Below are 18974 nucleotides of genomic sequence, written 5' to 3' on the forward strand. Positions count from 1 at the left end.
CCATAGTATATGTAATAAATAAATAAATAAATAATTGGCATATTTTATTTATTTTTTGTTGGTGATTTTTTTTTTTCATTTATTACAATTTTTTATTTTCAAAGTACGGAGTTTTAATGCACTGTATGTCTACGTATATGTATGCACATATATTGGAGATATTTTCTCTAAAAAATTCAATAATGACAAATATAAATATAAAGATATAATAAATAATTGCATATTTTTGTATTTTTCATGTTAATAGGTTAATTATATTTTTAATGTTTAATGTATGAATCTTGTGCTATTTTGATTTCAAATATTCAAATTGTGCTAATTTGTTAATAAGTATATAAAATATGTTTTAAATTGTTTCAATTCGATTATCTAACCAAATCGTTAAAGTCAATAGTGAATGTATAATTTTGAATATCAAAATAAGACATGTCCCGTATTTTAAAAAGTAAAAGAGTAATTTATTAAACATATTTCTACTTAAATGACATATATCACTTATTTTTTAAGTTAAAAGTATAACATAAAAAATGAGTTTTCACATTTACCATTAGCTTTAACCATGTATTTCTTAATAAAGTCTTCATATGATATGATATGAATATATTGTTCAAAAACCTCAATATACTCAGTGTAAATTGTGTGTGAAATATAAAACAAAATCAAGCTCATAATGCACAAACCAAATTGATACTAATTTAATTGTTAATTATATAAACTAATTGCAAATTAAACCAATGACAACAACAAATGAATTTGGAAAAAAACAGCAGGCTTACAAAACACTTGCAAAAAGGGAGACGAATGATGAACTAGGTTGAGCGTTTCACACTTTCTTTAAGACAAAATCGTCATTCTCACGATACTTCAGAATACTAGCCATCTATCTTTAAGAGAAATTCTATTTCCACACACTATTTCATCTTTGTGCACACACTTAATGAAACAAAATTTTAATGACAATTTTATTATGAAGCAAAATAACCATAATGGACATCAAAATACACACTAAATATGAAATCTAAGTTTTCTCTATACACATCTTTTAAAAACGACAATTCTCAATTCACATCTTTTGAGAAAAAAAAATTAAGATAACTTTTGGTAGAGTTTTAGAATTATGATTTTAGTGTGAAAAAATTATTTGATTATGAGTTTTGAAAAGAGTTTTGAATTGAGTTTGAAATTTTTGATGTAACATATGATATTTGATTCAAAAACTTACAACTCATAACTAAATACACAATCCAAAATTCTATTCAAAGCTCATAAAAAAATTTTAAAAAATTCTGAAAACATTTTTTATTTAAAATATAAAAAATAACAAGTGCCAATTGCCCAAAAAAAATTTAGCACTGTTTCGGTCAACCAACTGGACAACCGGGTAGGCCAAATTTTTAAATTCAAAACCCCGCCTGGAACGAGTTTTCAAAAGTGGGTGTGGAATTAATTTTTGAAAGTTGTAACCAAACACCACACTCAAATATGAGTGTGGAGTCATGATTAGAACTCCACACCAAACACAGCCTAAAACTTCCTCTATTGTTCTTCTTTACTTGCTACACCTTCTATTATCCTCTTGCTTGCTTGGGTAATACTCTAATATTACTTTACTATCTAGGTTCATAATACTCAACAAAGTATTCAGCTTGTTTGGTTTTGGTTTCCAAAAAACTGAAACCAAACAAACAATTAGAAAGAATCTTTTCCTTGCGTGTTCCCTTGGACACATGGCATCACTACAATCGATTGCTTAAACCATAAGCCAATCTTGGGGGTGTATAAATACCTACCACTCATCAAAACTCCACGAAAAAAGAAATCACTTCATATCTCTTTCTTAGAGACTCAATGGGGGTTTTGTCAACATAGTAAAAAGCCAATTTTTTGGTTTTTTGGATTTTTTAGGTCATATCATCTCTCTACTTTTTTAACACAAAAAAATTAAAAAATCAACTTTTTACTAACTTTTCAAACACCTCTCACTCATAGGAGCTTGAAGAGCTTTGGAAAAGTGAGAGCTCTTGAAGTCATTTATCTAATCATTTAAAACTTAATTGTTTGATTTGTTTTTAATATAAGCCATTTATTTATTTTTGCTAAGTAAAATCGATGAAAAAAGGGCATTCGGTCCATAAATTCAATTTTGATTTTTTTTTTATTCAAAGGCCCGCGCTCTAAAATACTTTGTCCATAAGGATAAGGTCCCGCAAAATGACCAAACTACCAGGTATATATATATGTGTGTGTGGTATACACGTGAACCAAACCCAACCCCCTATCTCTCTATTCTCTCATATGATCAACTACCCTCTCTCTCTCTCTTTCTCTCTCTCTCCTGCGATCGTCGTCGTTGCCTCATCATTGTCGCCTCATCGCCGTTCTCCACTCCTCCACTTTTTCTATTCAACGCCGCTGCAATCGTTGTTGATCTCCTCCTTTGTGGCTTCGGAGACACCATCGTAGCACCACCTGGTGTCGACTAATGATCTTTCTCTCTTTTCTCTCTCTTTCTCTGTGATGACTACGACGACTTAGATTTGGCCCTCCTTTGCGTCCTTGGACTTTGCCGCTTCAAATATGAAGTTGTCGAAGCTTTGGTGGGCATTCATTCACAAGTCCACTTCGACTCTACCTCGCAAGTGAACCCCTCCTAGTTGGCTTAAGATCTTAGTGGATCGGTTAGCAATCCTTCAATCAACAACTTGAATCTTTTTGCCTGTTAGAATAGTATAGAGAGAGTAAATAATATGTATTGTATTCAATGAATTAATCCTATACAACAGAAGGTTTGTATATATAGGCTGAGAAAGAGAATCCTACTAGAAACCTAACTATCAAAAGGAGTATCCTACAAGAAACTTAACTATGGCTATTCCCAAATTTATCTAGGAAATTAATACCTAATATAACTAGAAATATATACCATATATACATTAACATTCCCTCTCAAACTTGTAACGCCCCGAATATAAGCCCAACATGTATAATACATCATGCCACATTCATTAATTAAATGACAATAATCCTTCCATCTTTACATGGTTAATAAACGAGTTTATACAAAAGTTTCACATGCAAATTATACATTCATTGGTAAGAAAACGCATGAATCTATAGCATGTGAAGCATATAGGTCTCAAAATAAATAAATGCCCTCAAGGGCTTACACATTCCAAGGCATGAGCCTGGTTACACCAAAATGATCCATCGGACCCTTACATGTTAGCCCTTGGCTTTACAAAAATTTACAACAAAATAAAAGAGCAATCTACTCTTCGCAAAACATATCCACGCCCTCAACTCAACGGGATCACCACATTTTTACCTGCACCAAAGTCCCATAGGGGTGAGTATAAAGCCTAGTAGAGAATCCTTAACAAAGTATATACATTTATACTAGATATCCAATATTAAACGCAAGTGCAAATGCCATGCAATGCCATTTTAAAGAAAGATTTCATTTCATGCTCTTCTTGAAAATCATAATGTTTCAACAACAATTTGCATTCTTACAGTTTCAAACCTCACAATTTATTAAATGGGGATGGTAAATACAACTCAGGTAATCCCTAGGTTAGTGTCTGCAAGTAGGCTCAACGAGCACTACCAGTACCCCACTTTACCGGTTGCTAACCGAAAGGGAAGTGGTACCTCCTCCGCGCGTGTTTTCGGTCTTTCACCCTGGGCACTCAGGCCAACTTATCAAACTCATCTACACCCCCTAATTGGACTTACCAACGTATTTACCCCTTTACATTTCCAAGATTTCAATCACAATAAAATCCATTCTCAATGAAAAATCTAGTTTTCAAAAAAGGACCAATCTTCATGACATGCAAGATTTTAATATTGCCAATGCAACTATTAACCATGCCGTTTCATTAATATTGCCAAAATTTACCATCATTAATCGATTTGTAACAATGTGCCCACATCTCACACACTTTCAATATTTTAATCATCTCAAGCCAATGCATTATATAAATGTTAACTTCCAATCTCAACAAATTTCATATATCAAGAAATTCTCCATCAACATCTATATAAATAATTGAGTGAAATAAAACATTTCTCATTCTCCTTGCCTAACATGGCACACAACAATACATGTAAAAACATACATATGTATAATCTCAACATAAGTCCTCATCCCTCTTCATTTAAGAAACCCCCAAATTTCTAGGTTTTCATCAAACTTCAACATTTCCTCATCCCTTTTGCAAAAATCTCACTATATGCATCAATCTACACCCATATGGCTCAATAATTCAAGAGAAGTCTTTAAAAAGTAACAAGAGTAAATTTCTTTTACAAAATCAACAATTTTTTGAGCCCTTAAAACCCATTTTCGAACTAGACAAGGATAAGCTCACAAGATCAATCACACTTGCAAAAAAATATATATATAACTCAAAGGAGACCTTACCTCAAGGTTTTGATGAAGAAATAGACATAAAACTCTAGCTTTGATGGTGTTAAAAGGAGATCTCCACCATGCACAATGTGGTTCTCTAGAGGCTCTACAGTGTTTATAGCGATCCCGGGTTTACCCTTGTTGTACAGTGATCCGGACATGTGTCCGTAGATGTTGGTAGTTGTTTATTATCTTGTTTACATCCTCTTTACCTTGTTTATTGAGTTATAGGATGTGTTGGGCAGGTTTGTTACAGGTTGGTTGTGTTTGGGAGCCTAGTGTTGCTGCCCAGATTTTTGGACCTTCGCTCGAGCGAGGAGTTGGTCGCTCGAGCGAGAGTGAGGTTCGTGTCTGGTGGGTCGAGCCAGGGTGGCTTCGCTCGAGCGAGTGTTGCGTCTGGTTCTGGACCTGAGAGTTGTGTTTCTTGGCTCGAGCGAGCTTTCTTTCGCTCGAGCGGTCTGGTTTGTTCTTCGCTCGAGCGAGGAGTTGGTCGCTCGAGCGTGCTTCTGGTTGCAGACCTGAGGGTTTGAGTTGTTGGCTCGAGCGAGCATTCTTTGGCTCGAGCGCACTTTTGAGTTTTTGGCTCGAGCGAGGGATTCTTGGCTCGAGCGAGAGTTTCTGTGTCTGGTCGCTCGAGCGACGAAGGCTTCGCTCGAGCGAGCGTGTTTTATATCAGCAGACAGTAGCGATTTTGAACTTCAGTTTTTCACTTCTTTTTTTGATCAAACCCTAGATCCGAGACCCTCTCTCTCTACACTTATATTCTCTCTAAGAATTGATCTCCCTAGAGTGTGAATCTAGCCTAGGGCTTTTGTTAAAAAGATAGAGGGCGTTGAGAGCTTTGATTTAATCTGAAAAAGTTTGGTTTTGGAGCTAGTTGATCTTCGAGTCTTCATCTCCTTTTTGGCCCAAACTTCGAGGTAGGGATATCCTACTCCTTTCTATGGATTTTGTCTTTAAATTTTGGTATTTTGAGATGTTGGGGTTGGTTTGGTAATTTTGTGAAAGTTTGGGGCTTTTGTGTAATTTTACAAAAGTTAGGGTTTTATTCATAATAAACCTGAATGCATGTTTGGCATAGAGAAATGGAATAAATGTTAAGTCATTGATGAAAATGGGACCTAAGGGTTGAAATGTTAATTATGGGAATTGACCTAATTACATTGTTTAATTAATTGGGATAATTAATTGAGAAGAATGAAGAAATGAAATGTTGATTGAATATCCATTGTGCATTTATTTTCTGTTTAGAAATAACTGCTTTGGGCTATCGGTGGAGGATAGTCGTGATTGTTGTAGACAATGCATGATGATTAGGCAAACGGAAACTAATCAATGGAATGTGTCATGGAACTTGACGGTTGATAGAATACATTAATTGTATGTATTGGGTGATTGTATATAGAACCAATGTGTTTGTATACGTTATGTGTAGAGGAGGAGATAGGGGATGTACTCCGCTGTTTAGGGGAAGATAGGGGATGTACCTCTAAACCGGATAGTGTTGGGAGAAGATAGGGGATGAACTCCGTAGATACAGCTCATATGCTTGTCTAGAAGTGAAGATAGAGCTTATATGCTTATCTTTGTGAAATGTGGATATAGCTCATATGCTTATCTGTGGATATTGTGGTTATACATATCTGTTGTAGAATGTGGATATAGCTTATTTGCTTATCTGAGAATGTGGATATTGTTGTTATACATATCTGTTGAGAATGTGGTTAGTGCTTATATGCCTATCCGTTGAAAAAGGGAAAATGAAAGGAAACTTGGACTCATAAGTCGTATGACATAAGTATGTGATTTATGTGATTGTATCAGAGTTGGCCATCTATCAATTGCTAATATTTTAGTCATTGTTCATGGTTGGTTTAGTATATTTCTACTGGGCTGTGGCTCACCCTATATGGGAATACCATTTTCAGGTGCAGGTAGCATGCCACCTCCAAGGACATAGCTGGGAGGCTAGAGGCGGACATACTTTTGTCGCTTAACTTTTGATGTATTACATGTAACTTCAAGCCAAGGGCTTAATGTGTAAACGAGTTAGTACTCTTTTGTTGTAACCAAGTGTTAACTTGGAAAGCTGTAAGCCTGTAGGGCATTTTGTTTTGATATTAACATGTAATACCTATGTAAACGGAACCCTAATGTATAAAAGAATGTGGTTAGTTTATATGTAAATGCATGTCTTATCTGATGGGTTAATGTTGTTATTTTGAGGGCGTTACAGTGTTGATAAAGAAACTATGGACCAATCTTTAATGGATGGTGAATGATCAAAGGTTTAATCTTATTTTTGAGGTAGGAAAGTAGAGAGAAGGGAGAGAGACGTATTTTTAGAGAGAGAGGGGTGTAATTAAAATGATATACAAACATCCCAAAAAAAGAGAAAAACAGAGTTTCCGGATCTGCCAGCGTCCCGCACGTGCGATACGTCCCCCCGCATGTGCGGAGCCTCTCTTCCGTACGTGCGGCCCCTAGCCCCACACGTACAGCCTTTCATTTGTCGCACCTCTTCCAGCACCTGCATATATTGCAGTGTGCAGCCTCCAACCTCCCCTAAATTCCGCACGTACGACCTAGCCTCCAACACGTGCGGCCCATGGCCCCCGCACGTGCGGCTAGCCAACTAGCCCAGAAAGTTTTCTTTGTTCGACTCCTGACACACCGGACCGACTTCGCACCCTCCGAAATAAGTGAAAACCATCACCGGAACAAACAAGAATAAAAATTCGAAGAGAGTTTCCGAATCACCACAAACTCAAAAGATTAACAAGACTCCTAGTGAAACTTGACACACTAACGAGGTAAAATCGGAGTTAACCTAAAGGAATAAGACGGATAACACCCAGTCATCACAAAACTCAAGGAGGATAAACATCTTGAGTTTGGAGAGAGAAACCAAAAACATGAAACAAAACTAAATAAAATAAAAGACAAATAGATTGCAAAGTCTGAACGGTCATATGCCTGAGCTAATACTAGGAGATAGTTTATGGTCATTCCGGACCGTTGAAAGAATTGACCGAAACTAATACTGGGATAAGAGATAGTTTATGGTCATACCGAACCGTTGAAGGAACTGGGCGAAACTAATGCTGGGACATGAGACAGTTTATGGTCGTGTTCGACCGTTGACAAGAACTGGATGTTGAACCAGCAAGCGTGGCACACACATAACTTATGACGTGGTGCTGAACGATGATGGCAACAGATAACTGAGTGCGCTAGGGGACGGCTTGGGTTGTGCGTCAATGGGGGCAGCTTGAATTGTGCGCTAGAGGGGGCAGGCGGCTTGGGTGGTTCGCATGGTGTATAACCATGCTCACCATGATATAGGTATAATACCCCCTTCAAACTCAAATAAGTTTGAATAGAGAACCTAATTGAGGTCGAAACAGAGGGAAAGACAAAGTGGAGAAGAAACATAAAAGAAAAAAAAAATGGATTGTAAGCAATATATATATATATATATATATATATATGATAGAGATATTTGGGGTAGAAATAAACCAGCGGATAGAGGAAGAGATCACTATGAAGCGATACTGAAAGGAAAATATGAGAATGGAATAGGTTAAGGTCCAACGGGCGGCTAAAGCAAGGTTGTTGCCCGTCGGTAAAGCGAAGAAAACCAAGAGCTTAACCTATAGTTCTAACACCATGTTAGAATAGTAGAGAGAGACTAAATAATATGTATTGTATTCAATGAATTAATTCTATATAATAAAAGACCTTTATATATAGGTTAAGAAAGAGAATCCGACTAAAAACCTAAATATGAGAAAGAGTATCCTACAAGAAACCTAACTATGGCTATTCCCAAATATATCTAGGAAATCAATACCTAATATATCTAGGAATATATACCATATATACATTAACATTGCCGATTTGCCTTTTCTCATGTCTCTGTCCGTACTAGATCTTACTCCGACGAACTCGTCAAAACTGCCATGAGTTTGATATATAGACACACATAATATGCATCAATGAGCTAAGTTTGTTGTATTTTTATTTTATTTTATTTTATTTATAGGGTTTTAATTATTGAAAATTGTAAAAGTCACTGATTGATCATATTTCTACTAGAATTTCTTGTGATCATGTAAGTTGAATAGAGCATCTGCATGTTTGCAAAGAAAGACATGACTCCATCACAGATTAGAGTCATTCTTCGTGACTCTAACAGTATTCCTCAGGTTAAGAAACTACAAATAGATAAATATTGAAAGAGAGAGAGAGAGAGATATGTGAGGAGATTGCAACAGCTTAAAACCAAAAAAAAAAAAAAAAAAACACACAAGACCTGTTTCTCCCCTCTCTTTTAGTTTTTTTATTTTTTATTTTTTTTATACATTTGAGCTTCGTATTAGATCTGTTGTTGATAAAGATGATGATATGTTGTTGTTGTTGTTTTTTTTTTTTTCCTTTCTTTATTTTCTAATGTTGATAGTTGATTGTTGGTTGTTTTTGTTGATGATGATGATGATGATGAAACATATTGCAATAGACAAGAGAAGAGAGAAAAAGATTCCAATAGATAGTGGATTCATGAATAGATATTTTTAACAGATAGAAAAAAATTAAATAGATAATTTTTTTGAACAGTGGATTGATCTATTCAAAATGAGAATGAACAGATAAGTTAAAAATAAGAATTTCAATAGATAGAGAAAGAGAGAAAAGAAAGGTGTAAAAATTGAATAGAAAGGAAAAAAATTGAATAGATAGTCAAAAAAATTAAACAGGTACGGAAAAAATTGAACAAATAAGAGAAAAAATTTGAACAGATAAAAATAATTTAAATAGATAGATATAAATTTGAACAAATAGTCAAAAAAAAATTCAACAGATAAAAAAAGTCAACAGATAAATTAAGAGGTAAAATTGGAAACAAAATGTCATTCAAAATAATAAAAAGGATTTCTCTTCAAATTATTTCATAAATAGTGGGTCTTTCACCAACAAAAAAAATGCACTAGATCTAATGCCTTAAACACTCTCCAAATTGGATTTATCACCAATTTTCTCTGAAAAAATAGTATTTTAGCCATTAAATTAAACGTAAGTGTACATAAAATGTTTAAAATATATTTTTTGAGTTTAATGACTAAAATATAATATTTTTTTCCATTGTAACGAAAATAGACAAATAATTTAAATTGAGAATAAATAAAAGATTAGTACTTAAATCGACAAAATAAAAAATTTAAGATGTATTTTGTTATAGATTTTTATTAATTTTGTTCAATAAAGCCTTTTTAAAAAAAAAAAAAAACTTCAACCAGATATATTGATTATTATTTTACAAAGACCTCGTTTGGGAAGTTAGTTATTTTAGTTGGTTTTTTGATTATTTTAACTTGACTAAAAAGTTGTGTTTGAGAAGTTGATTGTTCTATTTTTTTTTTAATTATTTTTTTGTAGTTGATTTGATAGTTATGAAAGAAAAAATGAAATGATTATGGTTTGAATGTGACATTTTGTCTTAATGACTATTTTAGTATATTTTGTCTTTATTGATTATTTTAGCTTTTAACCTACTCCTCCAAACACCCTCCAAAATTAGTAATGATATGTACAGAGGACCAAACACAGAACCCAACATATAAATTGTTTATTCGGCCAGACGATCGGGTGGTCAATCGGCTAGAGCTCGTCGACTTCGGCTATCATCTTGTCAACTACAGTTGTCATCTTGTCGATCGCGGCCAGAGCTTGTCAACCGCGGCTATCATTTTGTCAACCGCGACTGTTATCTTGTCGACCACAATTATTATCTTATCAACAGTAGTTGTATCTTGTCAATAACGATTGTCATCTTGTCAATTGCGGCTGTTATCTTGTTGACCGTGACTATCATCTTTTCATCTAGCCAACCACCCGGTCATCTGGATGAACAATTATTGTGTTTGATTTTGTATTTGGTCCTCTTTGTGTGTAGCATTATTGCCCCTAAAATGGGGTATGGTTTGCTACTGTGCTCTTGACACAACAGCAACTGTTGTGTCTCAATTTGAGGCTTATTGTAGACTTAATTTTATGATTTGAATCATTCATTTTGTAAGATTTATCGAGTACTTCATACATATAAAAAATTATATTGATCGGATAACGATTGTTACGTGATTAGATTCATATTTTTGATACTATTTTAAAAGAAAAATATAATATTTTTTAATAATAAATGTAATCCAATCACATAATTACTCATATCCAATTAATATTATTTTTTAATATTTTAAAATACTCGACGACGAATCTTACAAAATAAACAATTCAAATTATAAAAATAAATCATAATAAATCCCAAATTAAAACACAACATTGCTGTGCCTCAGCGCAACATAGCTCAAATTTCAACATTCGGATCCTCTAATCAAGTGGCGCAATTATGTAGAGTTGGGAGAGCGGGAATGAATTGCCGCCTCCAGGGCTGAGATAGAGAGAGTGTTTCCATAGGGTCCTGTTATGGTGTGTAACCCTAAATATGCCTGTTAACACCATAAATCTGCAATTTTTATTATTATTTATTATTTATATAATTGCAGGACACGTGGCATCCTCTTATTCATTTGGAAGTTAAAAGAAGTTATAGAGATAATGGAGAAAATGAAGGACAAAGTGGATGAGTGGGAGGACAAAGTGGATGAGTGGAAGGACACATGGCAAGACAAGAATGAAGATGGAAGAAATGGGTAGTTACTAAGTAGTTATTGCTGTATTTTTTCTTCTATAAATAGCCATTAATGGCTACATTGTAAAAGATCCAGAATTCATAATCAAAGACACTTGATTTCAATATTTCTTGTTATTTTCCTTATCTTAGGAGTAGTTTAACATAGATTTATATTTCGAAGCATTTATTTTCAGCATTTCCATTTCGAAGCATTTTATGCACTTTCTTTTCGAAGCATAGGAGTAGAGGTAAGTAATTATTACTTTGATTGTTCACTCAATCATCTTTCTCCGTTCCCCATTCTTCTTTTAATTTTTCTTTTCTTTACACTTGGCAATCTTGAAGTCCTCTTCGTTGAGGCAAAAGAACCGTCAACACAATCGCTTGATAATTGGCTTGAATTTAATCTGTAAGGATTTTTCAATCCTTGCTGGCACGCTCGCATTTATGATATTTTCCTTCGTAGGAAAATAAGCCAACATTTTAGCCAACATTTTTTGGCACGCCCAGTGGGACGTCAAGTGTAATAAATGGAAAATGAATTGGATTTGTCCATTTCAAATAGTCTAGATGAAATTTATTGGCGTAAACAAGAAATTTTGGATCTTCAAGAAGAGATTCATTTTCTTGATGAAATAAATTTTCATCCCTTACAATATTATTTGGTGGAAGAACAAAGACACCATTTAATTGGAGAAATTCATCAACTTGATATGGAAATTCGCCAATGGAATGATGAGTTATCAACTCTCACTACCAAGTCTTTAACTGAGGCCTTAATGGCCGGAATTGGTGAATTTTTTCAGAATTTTTCCATGGTTAAAAATAGCAAAAGCAAAGAATTGATTTCATCAATGGCTCGGGGGGTTCAAGAATCCGTTTTTAAAGAGCCAAATTATGAAATTAACACAACGAAAGAGCATGTTCTTGAACCAAATTTGGCTAAGAATGATGTTCCATGTATGACTCGGGGGGTCCAAAAACCAAATTTTAGAGAGTCAAGTCATGAAAATAATATATCTATGGGTGATTTTCATAAGCCATTAATGGCTAACATGGAAAAACAACCTATTTTGCCAAATAATTATGAAAACCTATTCGGCAAAAGTCATGTTTTTAAAACAAACATGGTCAAGAACAATGAACAAGCCACTGTTCATGAATTCAAAATTTTTGACATTTTTCAAAATGTCAAAAAGTATAAATTTTCATGGTCACACTATACCATGACTTTTGGTGTTCAAAATCCTTTTTGGATTTGTGGTTCACATCAAAATATAATTATGATGATGTGGTTAATAAAATTAACAAATTGTTCTTATGAGTTCGAAGCACTAAGAACAAGGGATGACCATTTAAAATGCATGAACTTGGCTAGAAAAAGCCTTTGCATTTAAATAAATGGTTGAGAATGGCTTATCTTTTCAAATTGATGGCCAGTTGTTTGTATGTACACAATCAAAGCATCGAAGATACATTCGAAGCATCAAAAGTTGTTTCGAAGGTTGATTACTTCACATTCGAAGCTGTATAAAGCTTTGAAGATACATTCGAAACATCAAGAGTTGTTTCGAAGGTTGATTACTTCACCTTCGAAACTGTATAAAACTTTGAAAACTTTCGAAATGTGTACATCTCTTCAAATATATGAAAAATGACAATTAATTAGTTGTCGAATAATGCCTGTTTTTGGCATCATAAGTTGGCTCGAAGAACAACAGTTTTGGTGTCTTCGAAGAATTAATAATTGGTTCGAAGCACAAAATTAATATTTTCATTAATTCTGTGTGAACCAGAACATATAAGTTTTGAATAACCACAATGTTGGCCAAAAACAGCTTCGAAAGCCGTTTTGCCATAAGTTGCTTCGAAAGCCGTTTTGCCATAATTTTGTAAGCTTCGAAGCACTCTATCTTGTATCAACAACAGCTTCGAAGAAATAATAATGGAGGTTATGAACCTTCGAAGCTTTGTCGAGTATTTTTGAGGATGTAATTCGTCTTTGGTCGGTTCCATCGACCTTCGAAGAATGATTTTGGTTCTTTATATCACTTTCGAAGCTTGTTACTAGTAATAATTCGAGTCATCTTGTCATAATTTCATACTCATTCGAAGCACTTTATTGGTGTTGTTACATCATTCGAAGCACTTTGCTGCTTAGGTTAGTCATGTGCTTGGTTCGGCCCTTCAAAAATTCAAATAAACATCATTTTTAAGGGCCGCGGGGGGTAATGTTAACACCATAAATCTGCAATTTTTATTATTATTTATTATTTATATAATTGCAGGACACGTGGCATCCTCTTATTCATTTGGAAGTTAAAAGAAGTTATAGAGATAATGGAGAAAATGAAGGACAAAGTGGATGAGTGGGAGGACAAAGTGGATGAGTGGAAGGACACATGGCAAGACAAGAATGAAGATGGAAGAAATGGGTAGTTACTAAGTAGTTATTGCTGTATTTTTTCTTCTATAAATAGCCATTAATGGCTACATTGTAAAAGATCCAGAATTCATAATCAAAGACACTTGATTTCAATATTTCTTGTTATTTTCCTTATCTTAGGAGTAGTTTAACATAGATTTATATTTCGAAGCATTTATTTTCAGCATTTCCATTTCGAAGCATTTTATGCACTTTCTTTTCGAAGCATAGGAGTAGAGGTAAGTAATTATTACTTTGATTGTTCACTCAATCATCTTTCTCCGTTCCCCATTCTTCTTTTAATTTTTCTTTTCTTTACACTTGGCAATCTTGAAGTCCTCTTCGTTGAGGCAAAAGAACCGTCAACACAATCGCTTGATAATTGGCTTGAATTTAATCTGTAAGGATTTTTCAATCCTTGCTGGCACGCTCGCATTTATGATATTTTCCTTCGTAGGAAAATAAGCCAACATTTTAGCCAACAATGCCACTAACACAAAAGGTGTAAATGGAAGATATAAACATTAAACAGGACTGCAACAGAAAAGGCGTAAATGGAAAGCGTAAGTTGCACGCTTAAGAAAAGTCCGTTTCGAAAAACCCAATTTCGATTAATCTCTGTTCCGTAAAAAAGCCCAAAAAATTAAAGACCAAAATCATCAAAAAGGCCCACCCAAACCCAAAGCGCGCGTGGCGCGTTCTTTCTTCTCCTTGGAGCGATGAGCTCTTCAGTAGCTCCTCCTCTTCTTGTTTTCTCTCTCTCGTTCTTGTTCTCTATCCTTTCATGCTCAAGCGATGATCCTACATTCAAAGGTACTTTTTACTTCACATCTCTTTCTCTACTCAAACCCTATCTCTGTGTGTGTCTGTTTTTTTTTGAATTGATTTGTAGAGATTTTAGGGTTATGTTGTGAAGTTTTTGTTTAATTGATTTGGTGTAGAGATTTAATCAATCGCGATCTTCAAGCTGTAGAATATAGGAGGTTCATTTTTTATTTTATTTTTTTGGTATGCTAATAGTTCAATTTGTAATTTGTGAGTGCATTGGCAATATGGGTTCTATATATAATTATTATTGATTTTTGAATAAAGATCCTTCTTGAATTTCTCTCAATAATTGTACTTTGTTTTTCTAATACACACTTACGCTAGAGATAAGCGTCTTCTAACCATTGTAAGACTATAATGCCTGACTTGATGAATGATATTGTAGGCTATATAACTGCTACATTAGAGTCTTTAAGGAATTGGGCAAGTATCACAATTATCACCCGCAACTAATTAGATAACTAATTAATTAAATAAGCAGGTAATACATATATGTATATATATATATATATATATATATATATATATATTGATAAATACAAGGGTTAAATTCGTTTTACCCCATGTGGTTGGGGCTTGGAGATGTCCCTATGATTCAAATATAGTCAGAAAACCCCATGTGGTTTTGGCCTAAAGTGTTACCGTTTGTTTTCCAATCCAAACTAATACACATACCATTTTTTAGAGTGAGTTTGGTTTTTTGAAAAATTAAAGTGAAATTAAGACAACAAAAAAAAAAAAATTTACCTCCATTTTCTCCAAACTCAAAATTAGATTAATATGTTAATTAAATTAAATAAATTAAAATATTATTAAGAATTGATCTAAAATATAAAATATAATGAAGAATTGATTTAAAATATAATTAAGTAAAATATAAAATAAATAATAATTAAGAATTGAATTAAAATATAATTAAATTAAAATTAGATTAACATGTTAGGAATTATAATAAATAATTAAATATTTCGGATTAATTATGATATAAAATATAATTAAATTAAAATTTGAATAACAAGTTAAGAATTACAATAAATAATCAAGAATTTATAATTGATTGTAATTTAATTAAATTAATGTTAGACATTATAAATTATGTGGATTAGAGCGGAGAGAGAAAGAAAATGACAAAAAAATATAGGGTTTGAGGGTATTATAGTCATTTTACATTTATAGTTAACGGTTGCACTTTAATTCAAAACCATATGGGGGCTTTCTGGCTATATTTAAACGATAAGGGGGTCAAGTGCTCTGGCCTCAAACCACAAGGAGGTAAAATGAATTTAATCCTAAATACAATACAACGCTATAGGGGCCACATGGCAGGGATAGAGAAAGAAAGAGGAGGATCAAGGATGAAAGGGAGTCTGTAGGATCTTTAAGGAGGAAGAGATAGCCATTCAATAGAAGAAGAAGAGTGAGGGGAAGAACCTCAAGAAGAAAAGGAAGGAAAAGTAAAAGAGATTCATAAAAACGAAATGTTTAGAAACAATCTGTTTATTAGTAGATAAGTCAATGCTAGGATATATATTCTTAAGCCATCAACTTTTTCTCAATGGTAAGTTGAGTACGCAGAAGTCCCTAATCTTCTTCTTTCTAGGGTTCTTTGTATTTACCTCCCATGAATTCTAAAGGAATGGGATCGAGAAATACATGGTAAATGTACCTAATGTTAACCCCAAGGGTTTTGGCCTAGTGGGTGCACCTTTGGTTGTGCTCCCTTCTAGATCTTAAGTTCAACTTCCACTAAGTGCTATCAACTCCTTGGGGCTACGCCCGCGGATTCTGCTTGAGATTTACTCGATCCACGTGGAGGGGGTGCTTTGTGTGGATCTCGGGATTAGTTGAGGTGTGCATAAGTTCGCTTGGACACAGGTCATCAACAAATAAAAATGTGCCCAATGTTCAATTATCTTAAACAAAATTTTGAAAAATTGGTTAATAGACGGAATTTAGATAAAGATGCTATTTCCTTTATGTCTGAAACCTTGGTATAGGTCTAAGTCACAGTTCTATTTCATAGCATAAATATTGTTAAGAGCTCTATGGTATGAAAACCTATGAAGTACGGACTCCTCTCCAGGGCTTTCGTATCAGTGTTGGACACATGTCGGACGCGTGTCCGACTCTCTCCTGAGAGTGTCCCTTTTTTTTTTTGAATTTTTTGCAGCCAGACACGTTTCGGACATGTTTCGAACACTGCGGGGTGCAAAACATAATTTCTGAAACTTGAGGTGGGGTCAAATTGTAAAAAACAAAATTAAAACAATTAACCCAATTTGGAACCCTACAATCGAACTGATTGAAGAGAAGAGGCAAGAGAAAGGGTTGGTCACTGCTCGTTGCTCGCTGCCATATTGAAGGTAAGTACTTCAATTCTCTTCTTCTTCTTGTTCGTTCGATCTTCTTTTTCTCTTCTTCTTGTTCGATCTTCTTTGAGTTTTTCGATCTATCTTTCTCTGTCGCTCTCTGTTTTTCTTCTCTCTCTATCACTCTCTTTTTCTTTTATTTTTTTTTGCTAAATGTAAGGCTTTTCTCTCTCTCTCTCTCTTTTGTTTCTTTTTTTTCCCTTGAATGTAAGGCTTTTCTCTCTATTATTATTATTGTTATTATTATTTTGTTGGCTGATTAGTTTTATAATTTTATTTGAAAGAACAAATTAGTTTTGTTTGAAGAAAAAAAAATTATAGTTGATATTGCTGAAATTATTAATTTTAATGATGTGTTTATTAATTTTATTATAGGAACCAATTTTTTATTTTGAAATATAAAAAGTTTTTTTTTAATGTAATTTTAATAGTGTCATTTTGTATTTTTTTATTACCTTTCAATATATATATATATATATATTTTTAATTTTATGACAATAAATAAATTCAATTATATATATTGAATGTGTCCCCAGCATGTCCCCGACAATTGAATATATATTTTTTTTCATATATACGTTTTTATATATTTATGTCATATATATAAATTCAATTATATATACTTAGAAAATATGAGGAAGAAGAACTCCGAAAATATGAGGAAGAAGGAATATATTTCTGTTATATTCAAAACTTCTTATTTTACAAGACCAAATGACACTCCTTATATAGGAGATATTACAAACATCATTATAACCCATTATATGCCACTTACATATTATATATTACCACTATCTACCACTATCATATTATATACATGCCACTATCTACCACCAACACCACTATCATATTCTATACATGCCACTATCTACCACCAACACCACTATCATATTCTATACATGCCACTATCTACCACCAACACCACTATCATATGCCACTATCTTATTATATGCATTAACACAAATTTCCAGCACTCTCCCTCAAGCTGGTTTGAAGATATCTTCCATAGCCAGCTTGCTAGTCAGCTTATCAAATTGCTTCTTGTGTAGTCCCTTCGTTAGCACATCAGCTAATTGTTCACCTGTTGGAAGGTAGGTCATACAGATTATGCCAGCATTGATTTTCTCCTTGATGAAATGTTTATCCACTTCTATATGTTTTGTGCGATCATGTAGAACTGGATTATGAGCTATAGATATAGCTGCTTTGTTGTCACAATAGACCTTCATAGGTGTCGGGTGAGAAAGCTTTAATTCTTCAAGAATTCTTTTAATCCACATTACTTCACAGATTCCATGGGCAACAGCTCTGAACTCTGCTTCTGCACTACTTCTAGCTACCACATTCTGTTTTTTACTCCGCCATGTAACTAGGTTCCCACCTACAAAGGAGCAGTATCCGAATGTTGATCTCCTGTCTGTAACACTTCCTGCCCAGTCTGCATCTGTGTATACTTCAACTTGAAGATGTCCATGTTTCTTGAACAGTAAGCCTCTCCCTGGAGTTCCTTTCAAATATCTTAAGATCTTATAAATGGCCTCAAAGTGCTCTGCCCCTGGTGAGTGCATGAACTGACTTACCATGCTGACTGCAAAGGCAATATCAGGCCGCGTATGAGACAAGTAAATCAATTTTCCGACAAGTCGCTGATATTGTTCCCTCTCTTTGACTTCTTCAGCCTTAGCAGCTTGTAACTTCAAGTTAGGCTCGATCGGAGTCTCCACCATCTTACAACCAAGCATACCTGTTTCTCCAAGGAGATCAAGAACATATTTTCTCTGATTAACGAATATACCTTCCTTGGATCTTGCAAATTCCATTCCGAAGAAATACTTGAGGGCTCCCAGATCCTTAATGTGAAATTCTTTTGCGAGTTTCTCTTTGAGGGCTGCTAACTCTGCTTCATCATTACCAGTTAAAATGATGTCATCAACATAAACAATCAAAATTGCAATTTTACTGTTTTTTGAATGTTTATAAAATATTGTGTGATCTGCTTGACTCTGCGAGAAGCCACAACTGATAACTGCCTTCCCAAAGCGTTCAAACCATGCTCTTGGTGATTGTTTGAGTCCGTATAATGACTTGTTCAATCTGCATACTCTGTCGCTTCCAAGTCTCTGCTCAAATCCCGGCGGGAGGCTCATGAACACCTCCTCTTCAAGATCACCATTGAGAAATGCATTTCTAATGTCAAGTTGATGTAGAGGCCAATCTGAATTTACTGCAAGAGATAACAGTACTCCGATT

At 34.1% G+C, this 18974-nt stretch overlaps 1 protein-coding gene across 9 annotated transcripts in view; it reads left to right on the forward strand.

The window, feature by feature from the left end:
• The first annotated feature begins 14113 nt into the window (after positions 1-14113).
• LOC145789025 (uncharacterized) overlaps positions 14114-18974 on the forward strand; it is a 35291-nt gene continuing 30430 nt past the window's right edge. For 7 of the 9 annotated variants that reach the window (XM_082898931.1, XM_082898925.1, XM_082898933.1 and 4 more), the window contains exon 1: positions 14114-14340. The gene's annotated coding sequence lies outside the window, so the exon portion shown is untranslated. The remainder of the gene's footprint in view (positions 14341-18974) is intronic. The other 2 variants (XM_082898926.1, XM_082898927.1) reach the window with 2 other exon arrangements.

Source organism: Camellia sinensis, chromosome 12 (assembly GCF_055761805.1).
Source record: "Camellia sinensis isolate YWXY chromosome 12, ASM5576180v1, whole genome shotgun sequence".
Taxonomy (NCBI): Eukaryota; Viridiplantae; Streptophyta; class Magnoliopsida; order Ericales; family Theaceae; genus Camellia; species Camellia sinensis.